Consider the following 25855-nt stretch of genomic DNA (forward strand, 5'->3'; position numbering starts at 1 on the left):
CTTTTTATTGCAAAAATGGCAACACATCGTATTTAATGTGTGGTGCCCAATGTGAGTTCAGATCAACTAGATCGATGCTCAGTAATTGTGCAGGCAGGGCTGTATGAACGCTCTTGTGGCCCTAAATTTCTATTATACCTCAGCCGTACATCCCATATTAAACAGGAAAATGTGTGGCCATGGCCAACAAACAAGAATTATTAAACATGTCAAAATCATGTGATCGGCTGATGAACAAGCTCCTTCTCTGGCTGATTGTTGGGTCCATTGCACATGGTCCATGTTTTAGGGCCCTTAAAGGTCACCTGCTGAACCAGTTTCGCCTGGATTGTTCCTTAGTATTGGACAGATATTCTGCATACATGGGCATCTGGGAATGACCTCATGCACAGACTTACAGAGGGGTCTACCGAGCTGGGGACACCCCTCTTTCTGCTGTGACAGAATATCAGAGTTGTTTGAGTAGTCCCCTATTGGTAGGTTTTCTGCCTCAAGACCAGTCGTTCTTCCTAGAAGCATAGGTTTTTGCTTATTTACTCGTAATAAGAAAAAAGGCACAGCACTCACCAAAGGCTGCAGTGAAAGTGAATCTTTTATTCACATGTCAGGATAGAAACAGGACATGTTTCTGCAGTATACCTTCCTCTGCTGTCTAAGACAGCAGAGGAAGGCATACTGCCGAAACGCGTCCTGTTTCTATCCTGACAGGTGAATAAAAAAAATCACCTTCACTACGGCCTTTGGTGAGTGCTGTGCCTTTTTTATTATTACTAGTGGGACATTGCCACGTGCACCACCGACACCGAAGTGCCGACCACTATCTCCTGATTTTGCTTATTTACTCAGCATGGATGTGATTTTTTTTAGTGTCCATTAATTTTATAAGAAATATAACAGCCATACGGCATCCGATGGAGCTTAGCACACTCCTTTTCTTACATGGCGGTACATGGCTAGCAGACATAAAAAATGTGGAAGTGTATGATAATATGACTGTGTGTTCTATCTGGATGACCGGTACAGAACTGCAATGCATATGGCCGTCTGCATATGCAAAACTAAAAACACCACTTTATGACATTAGCTCAAGGCTCCGCGGGATGTCCCCATAGATGGCAGTGAAATTCTAAGCATCCTCATCTATAGCGAATGTCACGTCTGATTACGACTTGGCAGAAGGAATAGAATTAAAGCTATCATTTACATTCCAAATGCTTGGGAAACATCAACAAGTCATTGTCTATGCTTATGGTTTATGGTTTCCGAATAGACCTTTAACATACAAGAAATAATTACAGATCTCATCCCGTGATAGACCGGATGAAGCCAAATCTTGGAGCAATATTTATGATCCATGCAATGCTGGGCCCTGTGGTTTAGGGGAGGTAGAGAGTGAAACAACTGAACCGTGTTTCTTTTTCTACAATTTTAATCTTTTCTTTATAAAATACATTTTATTAAAGATATTTAGAGCACAGTTAAGGAAAATGTCACATTGAGCTTCATTTTGGAGTAAAGGAGTGGTGGGAGAACCCCTCTTGGAATCATAACTTTTGGCTCTAAGCACTCACCGAGTATAGATCACGTAATGCCACAGTGATAGCGAATTACATAGTTTTTAGAGTAAGAGTAAGCAGGGATAATGTGGTCCTACAGGAGAACTCCTCTTTTCAGTAGGTCTTGTACAATGAGCTTGGTGACAAACAACGTGTACTCCAAAGTGATCATCAATTTTCTTTACTAGGCTACTTTAATTGCATTTTTGCTACAGTGATAGTGAATTAAAGGGGTTATCACACGTAAGGTGACTTAAGGACTTACCTGCCAGACAGTAATGGACATGCTTAGGAAGGATCCATGTTTGTCTTGGGGCTAAATGGCTGTGTTGTGAGTCCACCATGATGCTGCTTTCTTTTTACATATGCAAAAAAAAAAATGAGTGTGTCTCCAGCTGTTGCAAAACTACAACTCCCAGCATGCCTGAGCTGCTGTTGGCTGTCTGGGCATGCTGGGAGTTTGTAGTTTTGCAACAGCAGGAGATAAACTTTTTGGAAAACACTGACCTCGCCTTACTCAGAGCAACAAGTAAGATTTAAAAGTTTCCTTAAATTTGAATAGTTTTTTGTTTATTCTTAATACAGTCACAATGCTATACCTATTTATGACTTGTGCTTGGTGTTGCAGGCAGCACAGCTCCACTGAAGTGAATTGTAGGGGCCACTTTGTTTTAAGTAAAGCAGCAATGAGTTTCTTATCTTGGTTAACCTTTTTTAGATATCCCATCTTGTCTTTTGTTCTCAGCTGTCTTTGGCATCTTGCAGTCAGTATGTTTAGTTGATTAACCCCTTAACAACCACGCACGTATATTTAAGTTTGTGGTCAGCTCCTGTAATGTGAAGCGCGCTTCGTATCTTCGTGGTTAATACCGGACATCGCCAATGTCGCCATTGCTGATGTCCGGCACTAACCCTTTAAACGCCGTGATCAAAGTTGATTGCGGCGTCTAAAACGGGAGAATACACTGCCGGTTAGCTCAGCTGAGCTATTCGGGACTGCCGCAGTGAAATTGTGGTGTCCCGAACCGCTGAGAGGACAGCGGGAGTCTTCTTACCATTCTTCCGGCTGTCCGATCAACACTTGATTGCTCCAAGCCTGAGATCCAGGCAGGAGCAGTGGAGTGCCGATAACAGTGATCAATGCAATGCTATGGCATAACATTGATCAGTGTATTCAATCATTGAAATGCATATTATATTCCCCTATGGGGGCTATAACATTGCAAAAAAAAAAAGGGTAAAAAAAAGAGTTAATAAATGTGATTTAACCCATTCCCTAATAAAAGTTTAAATTACCCCCCTTTTCCCATAAAAAAACAACAACATGTAAATAGAAATAAATATAAACATATGTGGTATTGCCGCATGCGTAAATGTCTAAACTATAAAAATATATAATTAAACAAACCGCATGGTAAATGGGATGTCCGTAAAAAAATTTCAAAAATAGTGTATTTTTCGTCACTTTTTTTACTATAAAAAATGAATAAAAAGCAATCAAAAAGTATGATCAAAAATGGTACCAATAAAAACTTCAGATCACTGCGCAAAAAATGAGCCCTCATACCACCCGGTATACGGAAAAATTTAAAAGTTAGAGGACAATTTTAAACATACTAATTTTGGTGCATGTAGTTAAAACATTTTTTAAGTAGTAAAATAAAGAAAAACCTATATGAATTGGGTGTCATTGTAATCATATAGACCTACAGAATAAATATATGGTGTAATCTTTACCAAAAAGTGCACTGCGTAGAATCTGAAGCCCCCAAAATTTACAAAATAGCATTTTTTTCCAATTTTGCCCCATAAATATTTTTTGGCCGGGTTCGCCGTAAATTTTCTGATAAAATGATTGATGTCATTCCAAAGTACAATTGGTGGTGCAAAACATAAGCCCTCATATGAGTCTGTAGGTGCAAAATGGAAAGCATTTTGATTTTTAGAAGGTGATTTTTTTTGTGGAAAAAAGGAAAGTGCAAAAATGGAAAAACCCGTGGTTAAAAAAGCCATATAATATATTCTGAAAGAATGTATCTAAGGATAGTAAAGTGTTAAACTGAAAGATCTTCCAGTTGATGTTCAACAGCATTGTAGATGGTTGTTGATGGTTTTTAAGGAGTTTAGAGGGAAATTTACTAATACTAATTTTTAAATGTGCTCAAACACCTTAGACTAAAATTGTCTGAACCCACATGCGGCTGTCTGAGGTACACGATGGCTTTCCTACTCTCTAATGACAGATGGTGACGGCTGAGGGAAGGGTTGAGCGTGTTGGATTTGAATCTACCATTTTTGGTGGGTTTAGCCGGTTGTCTAAGGTACATGATGACTTCCCAACTCTCCAACGACAGATGGTGACAGCAGAGGGAAGGGTTAGGCATGTTGGATTTGAACCCGCCCTCTTCGGTGTATTCAGCTAACATTCTTAGGTATACGATGGCCACCCAACTCTTTAGCGATGGGAAGGGAAGGGTCTGGCATGTTGGATTTGAACACGCCCTTTTTGGGGGGTTCAGCCGGCTGTCTAAGGTACATGATGGCCTCCCGACTCTTTAACGACAGATGGTGATGTAGGGGGAAGTGTTGAGCATGTTGCAATTTCACTGCCTGACCCTCTTGTTCTGGGAGGGATAAGCTGCCACCTGAGTTGTCTGAGCTCCCTTTCTCAAAGAGAACACATTAAAGTTTACCCATGCCCAACATATACAGTACATGTAAGTTGAAGTCGGGAGATACAGCAGTTATTGAAAATGTATGACCACCTTAAGGCCTATATACACATAGAAAAAGCCGACCAATCTAGCGGGACTGACTGACTAATATACATGGGGGCCTCCTGAATCTTCTGCAACAGATGATATCAGTGGAGAGAAGTGTTGGACATGTTAGATTGTTCTTCTTCCATTGAGAACATATGAACATTCAGCCAAGCCGAAAGTTAAAGTGTATGAAGGGGTCAGGAGTCATAGCCAATAGCCAACAGCAATTGAAAGTATATGGCCACCTTTACACAGCGGAAACTATGGGACAGTCTTCAAATGCAACAGATGTATCACAGATGCTCAAGCTGTTGGGCAAATTTGTCATCTTTGTAGTTTAAATTTGCACTGTAGAGTACAGACTGACTTTTAGTAGGCTTACTTTATGCCAGAATAGTGCATGAACAAGTTGAACATTTAGGCTGACCCTCCCCCCCCCCCCCCCCCCATAGGGAATGAATGCATGCCCCTTTGTCAGGTGAGGCACAATAGTATGTAAAAAGTGTCTGAAGCACATAATTAATGTAGCACAAGTCATAGTACTAATTTTTATTGGCACAAATTGCACCAGAATTCTTGCACAGGTAAATCATACCCTGTGTGTATTTTTATTTATTTTTTACCAACTGAAGGACAAATAAAAGTCTTCCTCTGTGAGATGGTAAACAGCTGAGCTCATTTTTATGCTACTTTTAATCAATTTTAATGATGAGTAAATAACAATAAACACCAAAGAGGAGCAGATGTGTATGGGACTATAACTTGAACCGTCTCTTTAGAATTAAATGGGTTATCCACCATAAGGGGATTTTAGTACTTACCTGCTTGACAGTAATGGGCATGCTCAGAAAGGATACATGCTCGTATTGGTGGTAAATGGCCTTGTCATGAGTCCCCTATAACGCTGCTGCTTTGTTTATATGAACTGGCTATGTGGGAAGCCTATTGGCTGAATTTGTGTGAGGGGCGTGAGTATCTCCGCCCCCCCCCCCCCCCCCCACATGTCCAGGCGGGGCGTCTAGTAGAGATAGGTAGGGGCGGGGGTATATAACGCCCCTGCTCCTACGGGAGGGGCGTTCGGGATGTCCGTCGGACGCCACGAGTTCTGCACTGCCAGCTGATCAGCTGACTAGTCGAGTCAGCTGACCGGAACCGATAGAGTGAGCGGCAGCGAGAGAGGGGTAAGTGGCCGGGACTGATCGGGGGTTGTGTAGCTTTGTTATCCTCGGTTTCGGAGGTAAGCTGGAGACCGAGGGGACCCCCGATCAGCCCGGTCCTGGTCAATCATGTGCCGCACTTTTGTAAATGGCCGGCTACTGCCACGCTGCGCAAATGGAACATGGGCCGTTCATTCACACGGGGATGCCAGCTCGAGCCACGCCACGAGTTTTCAGGAGCAGTGCAGGGTTGTTGGCCAGCAGGCAATTCCACAGCTAACCTATACCTTGCTGGATTAAGCCTGCCTGCCCCCCCCCCTGTCCATAGCTGATTGGGAGGTTGGGAATCCTTGGGGTCACAGCGGATGTCTTTGGCGCCGGTACTGTTTGTGGGGACACGCTACAAGTCACGGCACTCAGGGATTCCCCCTCCTCTCAAACATAGTTGGCTCCCTCCTACCCTGACATGTCGTTTTAATTTTGTATAAATACGCTCAGTACATTAGTTTAATTTCAAGGTAGTTTCATACAGTCCACCCGGTTCATTTTCAGGCTTCATCTGCTTAAGCTAATTTGCATTATATCGCTTTCTGCGCAGGGGTGAATGCATTTATCATATCATCTGACTGTCATCATGCATTTTGTGTGTACGTCTATACTATGTATTCTCCAAGCTTGGTGCGTGCATTTATACTCTGCATTCTTCAGCATTTGTTGCATGCTCTGGGCAGTGCTGCCTTCATGCATAGCATTTTTCTGTCAGTTCCTCCACAGCATTACACCATTTGTTCACTGTTGGCATTTGCCGTGCATTCACTCATAGCTTGTGTTGATGTTATTTCCGTGATGAGCGTAGGGGGCTACTGACGTACGTATCGCCATACTCCAGTACATAGTTGTTCCTTCATAAATCTTATGTAGCGGTGACAATTATAACAAGATACGGATGTTCCATGCGGGTGCTTCAACATAATTGCTGTGCACACATTACACAAGTCATCGCACGCATGCACCATGATATAGTTATACCACACACATACACCATGATATAGTTATACCACACACATACACCACAATATAGTTATACCACATACATACACCACGATATAGTTATACCACACTTAAAAAAAAAAAAAAAAAAAAAAAATCCATCTCGATCAAGCCGTCTAAGATAGCCACATCAGGGCACACACTTACGGACGCATACCACAAACAGAGGACGCAACTAATCAAATTCAATGCATTACCGTGACAAGCATATGGCATGGTGTCATATTGTTTAACACATTCATGGCATTCATACTGTTCATACATTCATGGCATTCATACTGTTCACACGCTCATGGCATTCATACTGTTCACACGCTCATGGCATTCATGCTGTTCACACGCTCATGGCATTCATGCTGTTTACACGCTCATGGCATTCATACTGTTTACACGCTCAGGGCTTTCCATACTGTACAGGCACTCACGGCATTTACACTGTCCATACGCTCACAGCAGTTATACGGTTCACACGCTCATGGCTTTCTTTTTACTCATGGCTTGTATAGTGTCCATACGCTCGTGGCGTTATACTGTTCATACACTAACAGCATTTCACTCGATTCACACGCTCAATTGCTTATACCGTCCTCACGTTTGACATTTATACTGTGTATACGCTCTTGGCTTACTGTACACACAATCATAACATTTCGTTCTCTTGACATTCAAACTATCAAGTCTTTTATACTGCACGCATCCATACTGTTCTACCGGACATCCATACTGTTATGTTCAGGACTTCTACACTGTTTCATGCTGTTCATACATGGCATTCACACTGTTCTTACATTCATGACATTCCATGTACATGCTGTGGAACACCCACTGGGCGGGCACACATAGTATTCATGCTGTTCTACGCTTATGCCACTGCTATTGCTCGCTCCGTTATGGCATTCATGCTGTGCGTATGCTCAAGGTTTTTACAGTCTGTATGTCATGGCTATACGTTGTTAGGTGCTCATGGTATTCATTCACTCAAGGAACATACTGTCGATATGATGGTGGCATTCATACTGGTCGTGAGACATAGTAGTTATACTGTCGTTACGCTCGTGCCAGTTATACTCTGCATAGGCTTATGGCATTCATTCTCATACGTCCCTGGCATTCATACCGATTGCATGCTTATAGTGTTCATACTGTTCGGGTTTCACACGCTCGGGGCTTCAGACGGTTCACACACATAGTTTATACTGGTTCATATGTTGTGGCGTTACGGTCTTCACGCTCATGGCATTCATACTGTCCATTGCCCATGGTATTATACTGTGGTACGTTCATAGCTTTCACACTGCCATTCGCTCGTGGCATTTGTACTGGGAATTTGTTGACTTTATACCATTCCCGCGCTCATAGCATGTACACTGTTCACAAGTTCTTGGCATCACACGGCTCACACGCTCTTTTGTTCACACGTTCATTGTATTATATGGCACATGCATCCTTGGCGTTGGTGCTATGCACGCACTCCTGGCTTGGTGTTTCATGCCCATGGCAGTGGTGCTGCATGTGTGCTTGTGGCGTCGGTGCTGTTCAGGTGCTCACACGTTCATAGTAGTACTATGCACAGTGATCGGCATCTATGTTCTGTATACATTCACATAATTATTAGGTAAATGTGCTCGTTGAATACAGCTCATACACTCATAGTCATACCATGCACACGCCACAGCATTTACACGGTACACACGGTCATAGCTTATACAGTACTTCACGCATCTCGGTACACATGTCCATACCGTTACATGGTACATACGCTCATAGCATGCTGTGTTATACATTTGTAGTATTCACGTTATGTAACCACACAGCATTCTCTCAGGGCATACATACTTAGATATAATACAATAATGTAAGTTCGATTGCAACATGATTCACAGGTCATTAGCTTGCATCAGTTCAGTTACACACAGATGATGATGCTAGAATTTACAGGCATACTCCTGACGGTCCCGTCACATCGATACATTCAACAATACACTCTTACTACTATAGCCGTCACCCTGCTCGGGTGTTAGACGTTGTAAGCACGCACTTGTCTTCCACACATCTGTTAGTTCACCGGAAGTTCCGAATACAACCACTTTCTAATGGTGTGATGTACGCCACCAAGACAGTCTCACTCATTGCCACCACACAGTTAGTATCACGGGTATACGCCACCACGCGGTTATACTGGTTTTCCGCAGCTGATAGGTCATACAGGTTACTGGAGTAGTTGCACCCTTGTAGTCACCAAGTCAGTATCACGATTACATGTTAGCACTATACGCTGGCATCTGATAGTCAGCCTCTTCAACAAGTTGTCGCAGACACGTCTCAAGCAATAACATCATGACACATAAGCGGTTTCTCAACATACGATACACCTTCAGAGCAACATAATCTCGACAGACAGGTGATTGTTACCCATTATGCCTGCCACGTCCGCAGGGTTCGGTATCACATAGTTAGTTGCTACTGACATGTCTTCAGAGCAAGAACTATACGACACAGGTGGTTGGTTTACCTGTTATGCCTGCTACGTCTGCAGGGGTCGTTATGACATAAATAATTGCTACTGACACATATCCAGAGCAATAACTATACGACACATAGGTGGTGGTTTACCCGCTATGCCTTCCACGTCTGCAGGGGGAGGCACTACACAAGTTATTGTTACTGAAACATCTCAGAGCAATACTATTTCGACACGTAGGTGGTTGTTTAACCGTTATGCCTGCCACGTCTGCAGGGGGAGGCACCATGCAGGTTATTGTTACTGACTCCTCTTCAGAGCAATAACATTACGACACACAGGTGGTTGTTTACCCTTTATGCCTGCCACGTCTGCAGGGGGAGGCACCACGCAGGTTATTGCTACTGACACATCTTCAGAGCAATAACTATACGACACATAGGTGGTGGTTTACCCGCTATGCCTGCCACGTCTGCAGGGGCAGGCACTACACAAGTTATTGTTACTGACACATCTTCAGAGCAATAATGTTTCGACACATAGGTGGTTGTTTACCCGTTATGCCTGCCACGTCTGCAGGGGGAGGCACCATGCAGGTTATTGTTACTGACTCATCTTCAGAGCAATAAAATTACGACACACAGGTGGTTGTTTACCCTTTATTCCTGCCACGTCTGCAGGGGGAAGCACAACGCAGGTTATTGTTACTGACACATCTTCAGAGCAATAACATCTCGAGTCATAGGCTGTTGTATACCCGATATATCTGCCACGTCTGCAGAGGGATGCACCATGTAATCGTTGCTACTGACACGTCTTCAGAGCAACAACATCACGCTTCACAGGCTGTTGTATACCCGTTCTACCTGCCACGTCTGCAGGGGAGGGCACTGCGCAATTGTTATTACGAACATGTCTTCCGAGCAACTACATCACGGCACGTAGGTGCTTATGTACGCTTCATACCTGCCATGCCTGCAGGAGCATACACTGCGAAGGTATTGTCACGGACACGTTGTTTTCACAGAAATAATTTCATGACACACAGGTGGTTGCAAAGAACGGAAATAAAATAAATCAGATAAAATTAAAAAGCCACAATGGTTGTGCAGGATCTGACACATCCATAGTCACGATGGTACGCGGGATCTGTTTAGTCCACAGGCATGATGGTTCACGTATAGAACCCTAGCGTCTATGGGCATGTAGGTTGCGCGGGGACTGGTCATGTCTACGGGCATGTTGGCCATGTAAGGGTCGGTAAATCGCAGCGGGCGTCACTCCCAAGATCACTAAGTAGGCAGCTTATCAGTTGAAGGTATGGTTTAGTCAGGCAAGTTGCCTATTCGAGGGTAGTTGACTACAGGAGATATGGCTCCACAAGGTTACCTTCCCCAGGTCAGTCAGGTAGCATGCTGTGTGTCATTTTCTAATAGTTTATTTTTGCCCCCTTTTATGCCTACCAGGTTCATTTTTTGCCCACTAAAGGCGTGCCCTCCGTCGCGGTCATTGGGCACAAATCTGACCGTTAGGTTTAGTGTAATGTTTCCATAAAGGTACGTATGTATTACTATAACCACGAGCATGAGTGTGAAGCCCCGAACACAAGTGGGAAGCCTATTGGCTGAATTTGTGTGAGGGGCGTGAGTATCTCCGCCCCCCCCACACGTCCAGGCGGGGCGTCTAGTAGAGATAGGTAGGGGCGGGGGTATATAACGCCCCTGCTCCTACGGGAGGGGCGTTCGGGATGTCCGTCGGACCCCTCCCAACCCTCCCTCTTTTTTTTTCAAACAATCACTACAGGGCATGCCCACTAAAGGCATGCCCTCCGTCGCGGTCATTGGGCACAAATCTGACCGTTAGGTTTAGTGTAATGTTTCCATAAAGGTACGTATGTATTACTATAACCACGAGCACGAGTGTGAAGCCCCGAACACAAATTCTGTTTCTTTGCCCTCTCTCCAAATACAAGTCCCAGAATCCCTTGTTTCTAGGTGGGAGGTGACTTATCTCCCTCCCACACATCAGCCACTCCACCCATTGCAGCACAAGCATGCTCACTTTCATGAATGTTGTACTTGAAACTACAATTCCCTGCATCCCTGTGGAGAGTGATCTCTCTCCCACCCACTGGTTGAAGCACAGACATGCGCCCTTTTAACACCTTACTAGTGATGCATTGTCTCGGGCCACACTGCTGCCTGTTTCAAATAAACATCTGGGGCAAAGATCACATAAAAATGTGAGACCAGCCACCAAACACAGGTACAGACACTATATAATGAACTACACTAACTTAACAGCACCTGTAGCACAGTCAAATAGAAGAAAAAAAAAACTGGAACACCCTTTTAAGGAGATGGGAATTCCAAGATGTCTTCCATTGTGACAAGCCTCATTGCAATTCGGATTTTGTCCAATGGCTTTTATTTATTATGCTGCACTTGAAGTACTTTGCTATCCTGCACAGGTCTTTCTCCCTCTTTTTTCTTTTATTAAAAAGCATAAAACATAAAGCATATAATTGAGATACATAGGAATGTAGGCAAAGTACCATAAGGCATCACACAGAATGCTCAGAACATTATTTCCTTAGTGCAATAAATTATAAGCCTGTGAAGCCGTCATTTGCGTTTGTCAATGATTTCTTTTGATACTTGTTAAGTGAAACGCCTCGAACAAACATGTTTAAATGGTTCTTTTGTGAATGCAGGAAAATCACCTGAAGTAAAAGCCACAATTTCATCATTTGCAGCCATTTGAAGTTCTGATGGCAGGAGTAAATAAAAGAAGCAATTATGGATGTTTTCCTCGGCCTATATTCTGTGTTGTGCCACATAAGACAGCTAGAACAATGGAATTGCAGCCATTATTTACTTTTTTTTTCTTTTTTTTTATGTATCCTTGTTTGACAAAACAGATTTAACCCCTTAAGGACGCAGGACGTACTCAAACGGCCCCTTTTCCGAGTCCTTAAGGACTCAGGACGTTTGAGTACGTCCTGTCAAATCCCGGCCCCCCCGCCGCTAGCTGGAGGGGAGCCGGTGCCCAATGCCTGCTGAAATCGTTCAGCAGGCATCGGGGCATATCGCCCAGGGGGTCATTATGCCCCCCATGTCGGCGATGGCCGCAGATCGCTGGACAATTCAGTCCAGCGATCTGCGGCAGATTCCGGGTCAATCGGGTCTCCAGTGACCCGGTGACCCGGAATTACAGGCTGTTCGGGGCCGTCTCCGACGGCCCCGAACAGCCAGAGCCTGCAGGGGTGAGGTGGCACTGGTGCCACCTCACGATCGCCCTGATTCGTCGGCCGGATTCCCGGCCGACCAATCAGGGCGCCTGCTGCCGGTGTCACTCCCGCAACCCGCTCCGCCCCTCTTCCGGAGGACGTGAGCGGGTGCGGGACGTGCACCCCAGGTGCTGGGGACCCCGATCCCCGGCGTCAATATTGGGATCGGGGCCCCAGGAGCGACGGCCGCGGCGGCGGCGACGACGAGGGACTGACCTCATGCGGCTGGATCGTTGGAGGTGAGTGACAGCCTCCTGCTGTTGCTTAGCAACAGCTTCCAGCATGCAAAAAGGGCATGCTGGGAACTGTAGTTATGCAACAGCAGGAGGCAGACCACCACAACTCCCAGCATGCCCTTATGGGCATGCTGGGTCTTGTAGTTATGCAACAGCTGGAGGCATACTACTTTGGCTGGGGATGCTGGGGACTGTAGTTATGCAACAGCTGGAGACACACTGGTTTGCTACATAACTCAGTGTGCCTTCAGCTGTTGTGTAACTACAACTCCCAGCTTGCACAAACAGCTAAAGTGCATGCTGGGAGTTGTAGTAGTGCATCTGCTGGTTGCATAACTACAACTCCCAGCATGCCCGTTGGCTGTCGGTGACTGCTGGGAGTTGTAGTTTTGCAACAGCTGAAGGCACACTGAGTTATGTAGCAAACCAGTGTGTCTCCAGCTGTTGCATAACTACAGTCCCCAGCATCCCCAGCCAAAGTAGTATGCCTCCAGCTGTTGCATAACTACAAGACCCAGCATGCCCTTCCGCTGTCCGTACATGCTGGGGGTTGTAGCTTTTGCAACAGCTGAAGGCACACTGGTTGCAAAACACTGAGTTTGTTACCAAACTCGGTGATTCACAACCAGTGTGCCTCCAGCTGTTGCAAAACTACAACTCCCAGCATGCACTGATAGACCGTACATGCTGGGAGTTGTAGTTTTGCAACAGCTGGATGTTTCTCCCCCCCCCCCCAATGTGAATGTACAGGGTACACTCACATGGGCGGAGGATTACAGTAAGTATCCGGCTGCAAGTTTGAGCTGCAGCAAATTTTCTGCCGCAGCTCAAACTGCCAGCGAGAAACTACTGTGAACCCCCCGCCCATGCGACTGTACCCTAAAAACACTACACTAACACACAATAAAAAGTAAAAAACACTATGCATACACATACCCCTATACAACCCCCCTCCCCTCCCCAATAAAAATGAAAAACGTCTGGTACGCCACTGTTTCCAAAACTGAGCCTCCAGCGGTTGCAAAACTACAACTCCCAGCATGCACTGATAGACCGTACATGCTGGGAGTTGTAGTTTTGCAACAGCTGGTTGTTTCTCCCCCCCCCCCCCAATGTGAACGTACAGGGTACACTCACATGGGCGGAGGATTACAGTAAGTATCCGGCTGCAAGTTTGAGCTGCAGCAAATTTTCTGCCGCAGCTCAAACTGCCAGCGAGAAACTACTGTGAACCCCCGCCCGTGTGACTGTACCCTAAAAACACTACACTACACTAACACAAAATAAAATAAAAAGTAAAAAAACACTACATATACACATACCCATACACAGCCCCCCTCCCCAATAAAAAGGAAAAACGTCTGGTACGCCACTTTTTCCAAAACGGAGCCTCCAGCTGTTTCAAAACAACTACTCCCAGTATTGCCAGATAGCCACGGACTGCCTAGGCATGCTGGGAGTTTTACAACAGCTGGAGGCACCCTGTTTGGGAATCACTGGCGTAGAATACCCCTATGTCCACCCCTATGCAAGTCTCTAATTTAGGCCTCAAATGCGCATGGCGCTCTCACTTTGGAGCCCTGTCGTATTTCAAGGCAACAGTTTAGGGCCACATATGGGGTATCGCCGTACTCGGGAGAAATTGTGTTACAAATTTTGGGGGGTATTTTCTGCTTTTACCCTTTTTAAAAATGTAAAATTTTTGGGAAAAGAGGCATTTTAGGTAAAAAAAATATTTTTTTTTTTTTACATATGCAAAAGTCGTGAAACACCTGTGGGGTATTAAGGTTCACTTAACCCCTTGTTACGTTCCCCGAGGGGTCTAGTTTCCAAAATGGTATGCCATGTGGTTTTTTTTTTTTGCTGTTCTGGCACCATGGGGGCTTCCTAAATGCGGCATGCCCCCAGAGCAAAATTTGTTTTCAAAAAGCCAAATGTGACACCTTCTCTTCTGAGACCTGTAGTGCGCCAGCAGAGCACTTTTCACCCCCATATGGGGTGTTTTCTGAATCGGGAGAAATTGGGCTTCACATTTTGGGGGGTATTTTCTGCTTTAACCCTTTGTAAAAATGTAAATTTTTTGGGAAACCAAGCATTTTAGGTAATTTTTTTTTTTTTACATATGCAAAAGTTGTGAAACCCCTGTGGGGTATTAAGGTTCACATTACCCCTTGTTACGTTCCCCAAGGGGTCTAGTTTCCAAAATGGTATGCCATGTGGGGTTTTTTGCTGTTCTGGCACCATAGGGGCTTCCTAAATGCGGCATGCCCCCAGAGCAAAATTTCCTTCAAAAAAGCCAAATGTGACTCCTTCTCTTCTGAGACCTGTAGTGCGCCAGCAGAGCACTTTTCACCCCCATATGGGGTGTTTTCTGAATCGGGAGAAATTGGGCTTCAAATTTTGGGGGGTATTTTCTGCTATTACCCTTTTTAAAAATGTAAAACTTTTGGGAAACCAAGCATTTTAGGGAATTTTTTTTTTTTTTTTTACATATGCAAAAGTCGTGAATCACCTGTAGGGTATTAAGGTTCACTTTACCCCTTGTTATGTTCCCCGAGGGGTCTAGTTTCCAAAATGGTATGCCATGTGGGGTTTTTTGCTGTTATGGCATCATAGGGGCTTCCTAAATGTGACATGCCCCCCAAAAACCATTTGTCGCTCCTTCCCTTCTGAGCCCTCTACTGCGCCCGCCGAACAATTAACATAGACATATGAGGTATGTGCTTACTCGAGAAAAATTGGGTTTCAAATACAAGTAGAATTTTTCTCCTTTTTACCCCTTACAAAAATTCAAAAATTGGGTCTACAAAAACATGCGAGTGTAAAAAATGAAGATTGTGAATTTTCTCCTTCACTTTGCTGCTATTCCTGTGAAACACCTAAAGGGTTAAAACGCTGACTGAATGTCATTTTGAATACTTTGGGCAGTGCAGTTTTTATAATGGGGTCTTTTATGGGGTATTTCTAATATGAAGACCCTTCAAATCCACTTCAAACCTGAACTGGTCCCTGAAAAAAAACGAGTTTCAAAATTTTGTGAAAAATTGGAAAATTGCTGCTGAACTTTGAAGCCCTCTGGTGTCTTCCAAAAGTAAAAACACGTCAATTTTATGATGCAAACATAAAGTAGACATATTGTATATGTGAATAAAAAAAAAAATATTTGGAATATCCATTTTCCTTACAAGCAGAGAGCTTCAAAGTTAGAAAAATGAAAAATTTTCTAATTTTTCAGCAAATTTTGGGATTTTTCACCAAGAAAGGATGCAAGTTGCCAACAAATTTTACCACTATGTTAAAGTAGAATATGTCACAAAAAAACAATTTCGGAATCAGATTGATAACTAAAAGCATTCCAGAGTTATTAATGTTTAAAGTGACAGTGGTCAGAATTGCAAAAAATGGCTGAGTCCTTAAGGTGAAAAAGGGCTCAGTCCTTAAGGGGTTAACCAACAGTTAAATGTTCTGTACTTAATAATAATAAAATAAAATAGAGATTGTATGTGGTATTGCTGCTACAATATAGGTATTAAAGAAAGTTTTTATATATTGTACACTAATGTATTTCTCACAACTTTCTAAATGTATGTTGTTGAAAAAAAAAATGTTTATTTCCTTATGTAATTTGAATTTCAGTTAGAAAAACCCACCACTAGGGGTCTCCCTACATGAACCAGCCACTAGTCTCTTATAGATTTCAGACTCATGCTGCCCTGGAATGAGTCCGAAATCTCAGACTGCAGCCGGGACACGTGACAATCACAGCGCTGCTCACTCTTTGTCAATCAGACAGGCGGTAGCGAGCGCTGTGACCGCAGCACAGCATGGCGTGTGCTCCTGACATGGCCGGCTGCATTATCAGGCTCCGTCCCCTGAGAAGAGCCAACGTGCGCTGGCCAAATGTCAGTGCAGTGCTGCTATTCAGTAATGGAAGGATCTGGTCTGCCTTCTCCTAGCCTGATCGAGGTCTTATATAGCTCTGCAAGTAAGTTACATTTTATTGCACATAAGATAGGAGGAAGGGTGGAAGTGAGCCCAGGCAGGCTTCAGATGATGTCGCAACTGCTGGGCCACACCCCCTTTCTTACTCACACATGGCCATCAGCATGAGCAGCAGGGATACCATAAGAAAAGGTATTTAGCTGCTGTTTGAACAGAAAATAAATGCAAGGATAGTGTCGGTGAGAGTCAGGGACAGATAGGGGGGTATTAGGGACAGTTTAGTTAAGTACTCATGGTTTTATTGATAATCCCACTACAGATCCTGCTTTCTAGATTATTTTGGTTGTTGTTTGGTTTCAGTGTCATTACTATTTTTTAATTTTTTATTATGTGGTCAAATATGTCAAATCTGTAAAGGTGGTATGCAGCCACCTAGATAGAAAATGCCCCAATAACTAACATTACTTAATTTACTTTGCATTATAGAAAGATCTAGTGTGCGGGTGGATCCTCCAGAGCCCAACCTCCCTCTAAAAGCGGTACTTTGGTGGAAAACTATATATTATTATTTTTTTTTTTTTTTTTCAAATCAACTGGTGACAGCTTATCAGCTGTTGTATGCTCCAGAGGAAGTTGTGTAGTTCTTTTCAGTCTGACCACCATGCTCTCTGCTACCTCCCCTGACTATGTCATGAACTGTCCAGAGCCGGAGAGGTTTGCTATGGGGATTTACTCCTACTCTGAACAGTTCCTGACATGGACAGAAGTGTCAGCAGAGAGCAATGTGGACAGACTGAAAAGAACTACACAACTTCCTCTGTTGTATACAGCAGCTGATAAGTACTGGAAGGATTAAGAATTTTTAATAGAAGTAATTTAAAAGCCTGTTTTAACTTTCTGGAACCAGTTGATTTGAATCCCCCCCCCCCCCCCCCCCCCGCCCCCCAGAGTACCCCTTTAACTAGAGGGAAGTGGAGTGGAGACTAGTGAGAGAGTGACAAGGTTTGCCTGGTCTCTTCTACTTCCATTGACTAGGTCTCACATTAACGTATCTACAGTATATATACACCCTGGATCTCTCCTAAGTCCTATCAAAAGAGGTGGTTTTCAAGTGAAGCTGTTTAAGGAGCTCATAGCCTGTCTGGGATCTGGCAGGGCTTTAGGCTGGTCCTAGACACATTGTGGTCATCAGCTCAAGTATCATATGTACTGCATTGTAAAATACTGGTGAAGATAACTTGGTGACACCCTTCTTGCATAGCTACCCTTGGATCCAAATTTTTTGCACACTTAAAGGGGTACTCCCCTGGAATTTTTTTTAAAAATCAACTGGTACTAGAACGTTAAACAGATTTGTAAATTACTTCTATTTAAAAATCATAATCCGTCCAGTACTTATCAGCTGCTGTATGCTTCAGAGGAAGTTCTTTTCTTTTTGAATTTCCTTTCTGTCTGACCACAGTGCTCTCTGCTGACCCCTTTGTCCATTTTAGGAGCAAATCCCCATAACAAACCTATCCTGCTCTGGGCAGTCCCTGACATGGACAGAGGTGTCAGCAGAGAGCACTGTGGTCAGACAGAAAGTAAATTCAAAAAGAAAATAACTTCCTCTGAAGCATACAGCAGCTGATAAGTACTGGAAGAATTAAGATTTTTAAATAGAAGTAATTTACAAATCTGTTTAACTTTCTGGCACCAGTTAATTTTAAAGGGGTACTCAGTGTTTTTTTTTTTTTTTTTTAAATGTACTGTTGCCAGAAAGTTAACCAGATTTGTAAATTACTTCTATTAAAAAATCTTAATCCTTCCAGTACTTACTTGCTGCTGAATACTACAGAATAAATGCTTTTCTTTTTGGAACACAGGGCTCTCTGCTGACATCACGAGCACAGTGCTCTCTGCTGACATCTCTGTCCATTTTAGGAACTGTTCAGAGCGGCATGTTTGCTTTGGGGATTTTCTCCTACTCTGGACAGTTCTTAAAATGGACAGAGATGTCAGCAGAGAGCACTGTGCTCGTGATTCAGCAGAGAGCTCTGTGTTCCAAAAAGAAAAGATCCCAGTATAGCCATCAGCACATTTCTGTGCACCCAATCTTTAGAGGCTAAGCCGCAGTACCAGATCCAGGCTATAGACAAGGGTAGTTCTCATAGTTTTTTAAGCTTATCCCTTTAGTCCAGTGTTTCCCATCCATGGTGCTCCAGCTGTTGCAAAACTATAACTCCCAGCATGCTGGACAGCCGTTGGTTGTCTGGGCATGCTGGGAGTTGTTATTTTGCAACTGCTGGAGGCTTGCAGTTAAGAGATCACTGATCTAATTAAGTGATCTCACAAGCAATCCATTTACCTGTGGGGGAACAGGCAAGTGTTGGTTATATGTGGCCATATGGATATGTGTAGGGAATTTACAAAACATCATATACTGCAGTGCTCTGCAAGTTGTGGAGGGCACCAATGCACAGATTTGGTTACTAAGATATCTGTGCAATACTGCATTTCTCCTGTGGGAGTGCTGCAGGGAAATCATGTACTTGCTTCCTGTCCCCCACAGGTTACTGATCACAAAAAGGCAGGCCTCCAGTTTGGGCATGCTGGGAGTGTTAGTTTTTTAACAGCTTGAGGCAGCCTGGTCGGGAAACACTTCTTCAATCCCTATACTTCCAGTGGATTTCTTTGGGCATTCTTGTACTCTCCTATGCCGTAACCCCAATTATTACCCTTTCAAATAAGGCCTCGACAGACGTGTCCCCCCCCCCCCTATTAGCGCTAATATTTTATTGCCATGTGAAAAAGTTCAAATTTATTTTAGAAATACAAATCACAGCGAACCTTAACCCGACACCCGAGGCAATCCATCAGAGGAACTTCCAGGCGCAGGATTTTAGTATGCATCAATTATCATATTCATGAAGAATTTTAAATACAGAATTATTTATAGCATTCAAACAATAAGAAAGCAGGCGGGCGCTCGGCTCAGCTACATACAGCCGGAAAAAGAAGAATAGAATTACATGTATTCAGATGAGTTCTATCGACACCACAGTTAGCTTTACATTAGTAATTTCTATGCATATGCATTAAGTCCTCTGTAGAAAAGTCAAACCGTGGATAGATTATTGCGGGCGAATGCGGTAGGTAAGGAAGTAAAGGGGACAGGAATTTAAAAGCAGCTAAATGATCTTTTTCGTGTGTTCACACGCATGGTTTGATTGGTGGAATAAGCAGTCTGATGCATAATCATACGAATAGCATTTCTAAAATGTTAATTGTCCTGTCTTTAAAGTTTTTCTGCTGCACCGACCGCCTTGAAATAACGCTTTTCGAATCCTTTATTCGGCATATGATACCACAACAGACCAAACATGAATTTAAGCCTGTTATGGCTCAAAATTAGTTTTGTAATTATTTTTGTCATGATTTACAGATTTCTTTTACATATTCTGGTGTGCCGCTGCCGTAGATGTCGTCGTGGCATTTCATAAGCTGGGAGACCTGAAGAGTACATGGGTCTCTGAACTGTGTTTATAGCTCACACCCTTGCAGGGGCTGTTGTGCCCGAATCTTAAAGAGTACCTGTCACTAAACTAAACTTTTAATACATTGTTCCTTATGTAATGATAAGACACTTTGCTATTCACTTGCTGTTAAAATTCTCAACCTTTCTATGTTTTTAATGTGATTGAAAAAATGGCCACTAGTTGGCTCTGTTGTGTTCCCTGCCGCAAGTCAAACAGTTAGTTTGGTCTCCTCCCGGCCTGGAAGGAGACCAAACTCAGAAAGTGCACGCCTGCTCGGGAACGCCCACTTTCTCCTGCTGGGAGCTCACACAATGTGAGCAAGGGGAAAGGTATGATACAGAGCTTTTTAAAGTTCTGTAAAAAAATTTGAAGGGCAGGAGAGGTGTTAGGAGTAGTTAGGGAATTTAATCTAAGTTAGTTTAGGAAATATGCTTTAAGTACACCTCAAAGTAATGCAGCCAGATAGAAATGTCGAATTGCTGCAAAACAGCATGTGGCTATGTCTCAGACAGCTATGTAAATTATTATAGGTGTGGTCTGATTAGACACTGGTTCTTGCTGCAAAAGGGCATGAAGGTGCTTCCCCCACTGCCCTTTAAAAGGTCTCTCAGAGGCTACTTGTTGGGTGGTGTAGTGTCTTAGTGACAGATTGTTGACTGTTAGACATACCGACTGATGTGTTAAGAGATGTTTGGAGCACTGGGTACTTGAGGGCACAAACATGGAGAGCAGGCTCCGGACAACCCAGACAAACCACCAAAAGAGAGGATCGTGAGCAGCTCCCACAGTTTCATTGTCCAACATCCAGACACAGGTAGCACCTTCCCTTGGGGGAGGAGGGCGCAGACAAAACATAGAAGGGGCAATTATAAAACGGTACATATACATATTGGTGAGTGCTGCAGCCTCTTTATTGTTTACACCCCTATCTAATTCAACAAGTAGAAACTGGTGTACCATATTGAAAAGGAAGTGGCTGCAGCTCTGGCCTCTTTAGACAGCTAAATTGTAAAAGGGGGGGGGGGGGGAACAAGTCAATTGCCTGGGACAGTGGGGACTCAAAACTCTACAATTTTGTAGGTAAACTTGCAGAGACTGAGGCAAAATGTTTTCCTGTGAGGATTTTGCCCAGGCCCAGAATACATGGTATACAGGGTATGGAGTCATTAACCTATTCGGGCCCCCTCAAAACATGCGACCTCCACTTTTTTTTTTTAACTCCACTTCTCACTCTCCTTCTGCTGGCCCCACACTTCTGTCACATGATCATCATTACAGGTCCTGCACCACCACTTATCCTCTCCTACTGCTGAGCTCCGAACACTCCTGTCACATGGTTATCTTCACAGGTCATTTACCACCACATATCCTATTCTACTGCTGAGCTCTAGCCACTCCTGTCACAAGACCATTATTACAGGTCCTTCAGCCACAATCTCTTCTATACTACTGAGCTCCGCCCACTTACAGGTCCTTCAGCCCCAATAGTTTTAATACTGCTGAGCTCCACCCACTCACATGTCCTCCAGGCACAGTGGGGGAGATTTATCAAAACCTGTCCAGAGGAAAAGTTGCTGAGTTGCCCATAGCAACCAATCAGATCGCGGCTTTCATGTTTCAGAGGCCTTTTAAAAAAAGAAAGAAGCGATCTGATTGGTTGCTATGGGCAACTCAGCAACTTTTCCTCTGGACAGGTTTTAATAAATATCCCCAAAATATCTATTTTTGGTTAGTGAGCTCCTCTGGAACTCCAACCTGCAGGCAAACACTCTTGTGAAGGCTAAGAAATGAACCAGGTTCCAGATTTGGCAGATTGGAACTGTAGCACAAATGTTTAGTGACAAATCTTTAGAGGCAAATCCAAGTTCTGTTTGGGATCCAACAAGGGTCAGTTTCAGATATCAAGGCCTACCTTTGCTGTAGAACGACGGCTGCCCCAACTGCTGGTGTGATAATCTGGAGAGCAATCGCATGTGACAGTCAGTCACCTCTTGTAGTGATACAAGGGACACTTCTGTATGGTGGTGCTGTTTTTGAAGAAATCAGCTCTGTTTTTGTAATCCTGAATAATCCCCTCTAAATGGAAACAAAATGCAGTGTGTGAACCTAGCCGTCATTTATCTCTGTTTTATAAGCTTGTCCCTTTTCATTTATACTTATATAAAATTCCTTAACTTAAACATATTGTATGATGAAAAAAATGCCTTTTTCAATGCACTTGTTTTTTTTTTCGTCTTGTGGATTTCTGCAATTACCTCAAAATGTTGCAACTTTTTAAAAAGTCACAAATGATAAATGCATCTAAAAAAAAACCTGACAACACCTTAGCAAAGGCCCTCAAACTCAGGGCACGTGCCTTTTAATCAAAGACGCGTTCCTTTATCAGACAAGGCATAATCGTGTCTAAAATACATGATCAATGTGGTGTAAACTATTTTTGCCAAAAATTGTGCCAGAATTTTGGTGCATTTGCAATTCTAAATCAGCCCCTACTCTTTGAGAAGACCATCCTTGATCGAGATCCACATCTCAACAATAGGGTGCAGACTAGAAGCAAGTAAACCCGGGACCACAAGACCATTTAATGTGCATATGGTCTCCCGACTCTCCCCTGAAGACGATGTTTGAGAAGAGAAGGATTAGGAATGTTCAATTTGTTTGACCTGCCCCTTTTTGTTTTTAGAGAGATAAGACCCATTGCCAAAGGGGTATGTCAGTGGCTTATGCCTATTGTTGAGCCAAACGTTCATATACATGAGGAAATCTGGAAAGATAGCTGTAGACTGGGCACTATCTTATGTGTGAAGCTACTTTAAAGAGGTTGTCTGGGGAGCAGAAAAGTGCTGCCTGTTCTGCTCTCTGGCACTCACTTCTATCCTCAGAATGTCTCAGAAGTATACCATCCAAGATGAGAGGCCGCAGCTGCCAGTCACAATGTAAAACCATGCCCGCACGTTATGACCAATAACTGACCATGTTGCCGATGCTGCCCACGCATTACATTCCAACTGGCACTGCGCCTTCTCAGTTTCAGATGGTATACTTCTGAGACATGTATAGGGTGGAGGTAAGCGGAGGTAAGACCTTTTCTGCTTCCCAGATAACCCCTTTAAAGGGGTACTCTGTCATTAGACATCTTATCCCCTATCCGAAGGGATAGGTTATATGTCATGCCACGCCCCAAGCTGGGTTCTGCGCGGAGATCGCTGGGGTCCCAGAGACAACCCCTGCGATCAGACAACTTATCCTCTTTCCTTTGGATAGGAGATAAGATGACTAGTGGCGGAGAACCTCTTTAAAGGGGTATTCCACTTGCCAGTATTCGGAAGTAAATGTTCCGAACGCTGTTTTCGTGCTGTGGGGGGTTGACCACGCCCCCTCAATGCAAGTCTATGGGAGGGGCGTCACGCCCCCTCCCATAGACTTACATTGAGGGGGTGTGCCCGTGACATCAAGAGGGGCGTGGCCGACTCCAACAGCACGAAAACAGCGTTCAAAACATTTACTTCCGAACGCTGGCCGGTGGAGTACCCCTTTTAACTTTTTTTTTATTTTTTGCAATAGCTAGGTTAGAGGATCAACACGCACCACCCTGTCTTGTTACAATGATAATGTGGGCTTCATCTTTGATCTTGCTATAGGACCCACTTTCCTCTACGTTTGCCTTCGTTTAACTGATATATTTTATATACATCAATAATGTATGAACCACCCAGAATGTATAAGCAGACAGAGGAGAACATATGGAAAGCATATACAGTAGATTCTAATAACAAACATGATCCTGTAGAACATGTGCTTTTGTTTAAGGCTCTTGAAAGAGACAGACATTTATTTCCTTTTATAAGATTATATCTACAGTCAGTCATAAAGTTTATAACATCAAAAATATTAGGTCTAATAGAAAAGAATGATTACAGACATTACATATTTATCTATATTGGTCCCCAAATCCCTAAGCAATATATTTTATAGTGTATCATAATCTGGCTACAGCTATCAATATTACGGATGCTTTGTGCATGTTTATTTAATCTAAGTCGGTATATTCCTGTTACAATAAATCTGACATAATTAAATATATTCTTATTGTATATACTGTACACTGCAAAGAACCCATGGTTGGTTTTAGATCTGTCCAAAATTCAGGCAATCTGTAGTATGATCATCTATTTCTATGGATGGTTTAGAGTCAGCGTAAGCCAATGGGCTCTATTGGAGACTGTAGGTTAATGTTGCTGACATTACTTAAAGGGGTACTCCACTGGAAAACATTTTCTTTTAAATCAACTGGTGCCAGAAAGTTAAACAGATTTGTAAATTACTTATATTAAAAAATCCCAATCTTTCCAGTACTTATCAGCTGCTGTATGTTACAGAGGAAGTTCTTTTCTTTTTGAATTTCCTTTCCTTTCACGAATGTCTGTGTATTGTATGACTAAGGCTACCTATCGTGGCCGAAACACGTCACCTGTTCTCCATGTTGGCTGATTGCTGAATAAACTACACGCATTGCTTTGAGACTGAGCTGGACTTTGCTTCCTTTGTCCATTATCGTCAGGAGACCTGGGTCCGGTCTTGTCCGGGTCGCGGTCTAGACGGGAGGGTGAGCTGTACCGATAAGCTTCAGTGAATAAAAAAAAAAAGTGTATAATTCTTTATTAATTGTGAACACATGATGAGTTAAAATCTTGTGCTATCTACCTAATCTGGTCCTACATTGTGGAATATATTTTTGGGTTGCCAAAAGGTGACCTATGAGTTGTAATTGATTATTTCCAGCAGCTCTATTAACCAGAGATTCCCATCTAGGGTGCCATGTGAATCCTTCAGTGGTTTTTTAGCAATTACCACAGTCAAGATGATGACAAAAAAAGTAGTACAGTACCTACATCTCTAGACAGACACGCCACATACTAGGCACATCGGCTAGAAGTACCTCCCACTATGCAGGACACTTTCTACCAGTATCTGAAGGATGATCAGTCTGTGCCAATGCCTCAACAGAATTTTATATTGAACACTGTTCATTACTTACCAATAATCATTTGTAATAAGATAAAAGCTTCTATGTTCAGTTTAATGGCACAGCCATGGGAACAAAATTTAGCCAATGCTCTGCCAACCCGTATAATGTGGGATATGAATCCATGTTACATTCAAAAACACACTTCCAAAAGGTGATGCAAGTAGCTTTTTGGACTATACCAGCTAGGACTAAACCTAGGAAAACCAGATAGGAAGAGAGGGTTGGACTTGGGAGACACCTCCCAAGGTGCTTAGCAGTGGAGGCAGTAAAGGGGGAAATTTTCACCCTTAGATACAAGTTTATAAACTTGGAGAAATAATTCCTTCAGCTCCATGACAACTATATACTTTAGCAGCTGGGAGATGGTAGTGGGATGCTGCACTAGTTCATTTTTTTGTACCACACTCTGACAGACATGACATGACTGTCATGGACGGGGATATCCTTCTTATTATAATTACATATGGTCATTATGTTTACAAGTTCCCTATATGCTCATCTATGTTGCACATATACAGTGACCCCCCGACCTACGATGGCCCGACATACGATCATTTCAAGATACGATGGCCTCCCAGAGGCCATCGCATGTTGAAGGCAGCATCAACATACGATGCTTTTGTATGTCGGGGCCATCGCATAAACGGCTATCCGGCAGCGCAGACTGCTTCAGCTGCTGCCGGATAGCCATTTATGGTGGCCCGTGTGCTCCGGTGATGGTCTCTTACCTGTACATGGGGCTCCGGAGTGTCCTCTTCGGGGTCCCCTGCTACACCAGCGCTCTCCTTCAACGTCATCACGTCGTTGTGCACGCCGTCCCATCATCCAATAGGAGCAGCGTGCGTAGCGGCATGC

The 25855-nt window shown here is 43.5% G+C and overlaps 1 protein-coding gene and 1 long non-coding RNA gene across 14 annotated transcripts in view; one reads left to right on the forward strand and one right to left on the reverse strand.

Moving 5' to 3' along the window:
* Window positions 1–25855, forward strand: part of MALRD1 (MAM and LDL receptor class A domain containing 1) — a 551665-nt gene that overhangs the window by 179814 nt on the left and 345996 nt on the right. The gene's annotated exons all lie outside the window — the stretch shown is intronic.
* LOC130273060 (uncharacterized) lies at window positions 1848–24589 on the reverse strand. Its single transcript, XR_008843857.1, has 3 exons — window positions 24443–24589; window positions 21884–22045; window positions 1848–1911 (listed from the first exon to the last, which is right to left on the reverse strand). It is a non-coding gene; the product is annotated as an uncharacterized LOC130273060 (long non-coding RNA).

The sequence above is a fragment of the Hyla sarda genome, chromosome 5 (assembly GCF_029499605.1).
Source record: "Hyla sarda isolate aHylSar1 chromosome 5, aHylSar1.hap1, whole genome shotgun sequence".
Lineage (NCBI taxonomy): Eukaryota > Metazoa > Chordata > Amphibia > Anura > Hylidae > Hyla > Hyla sarda.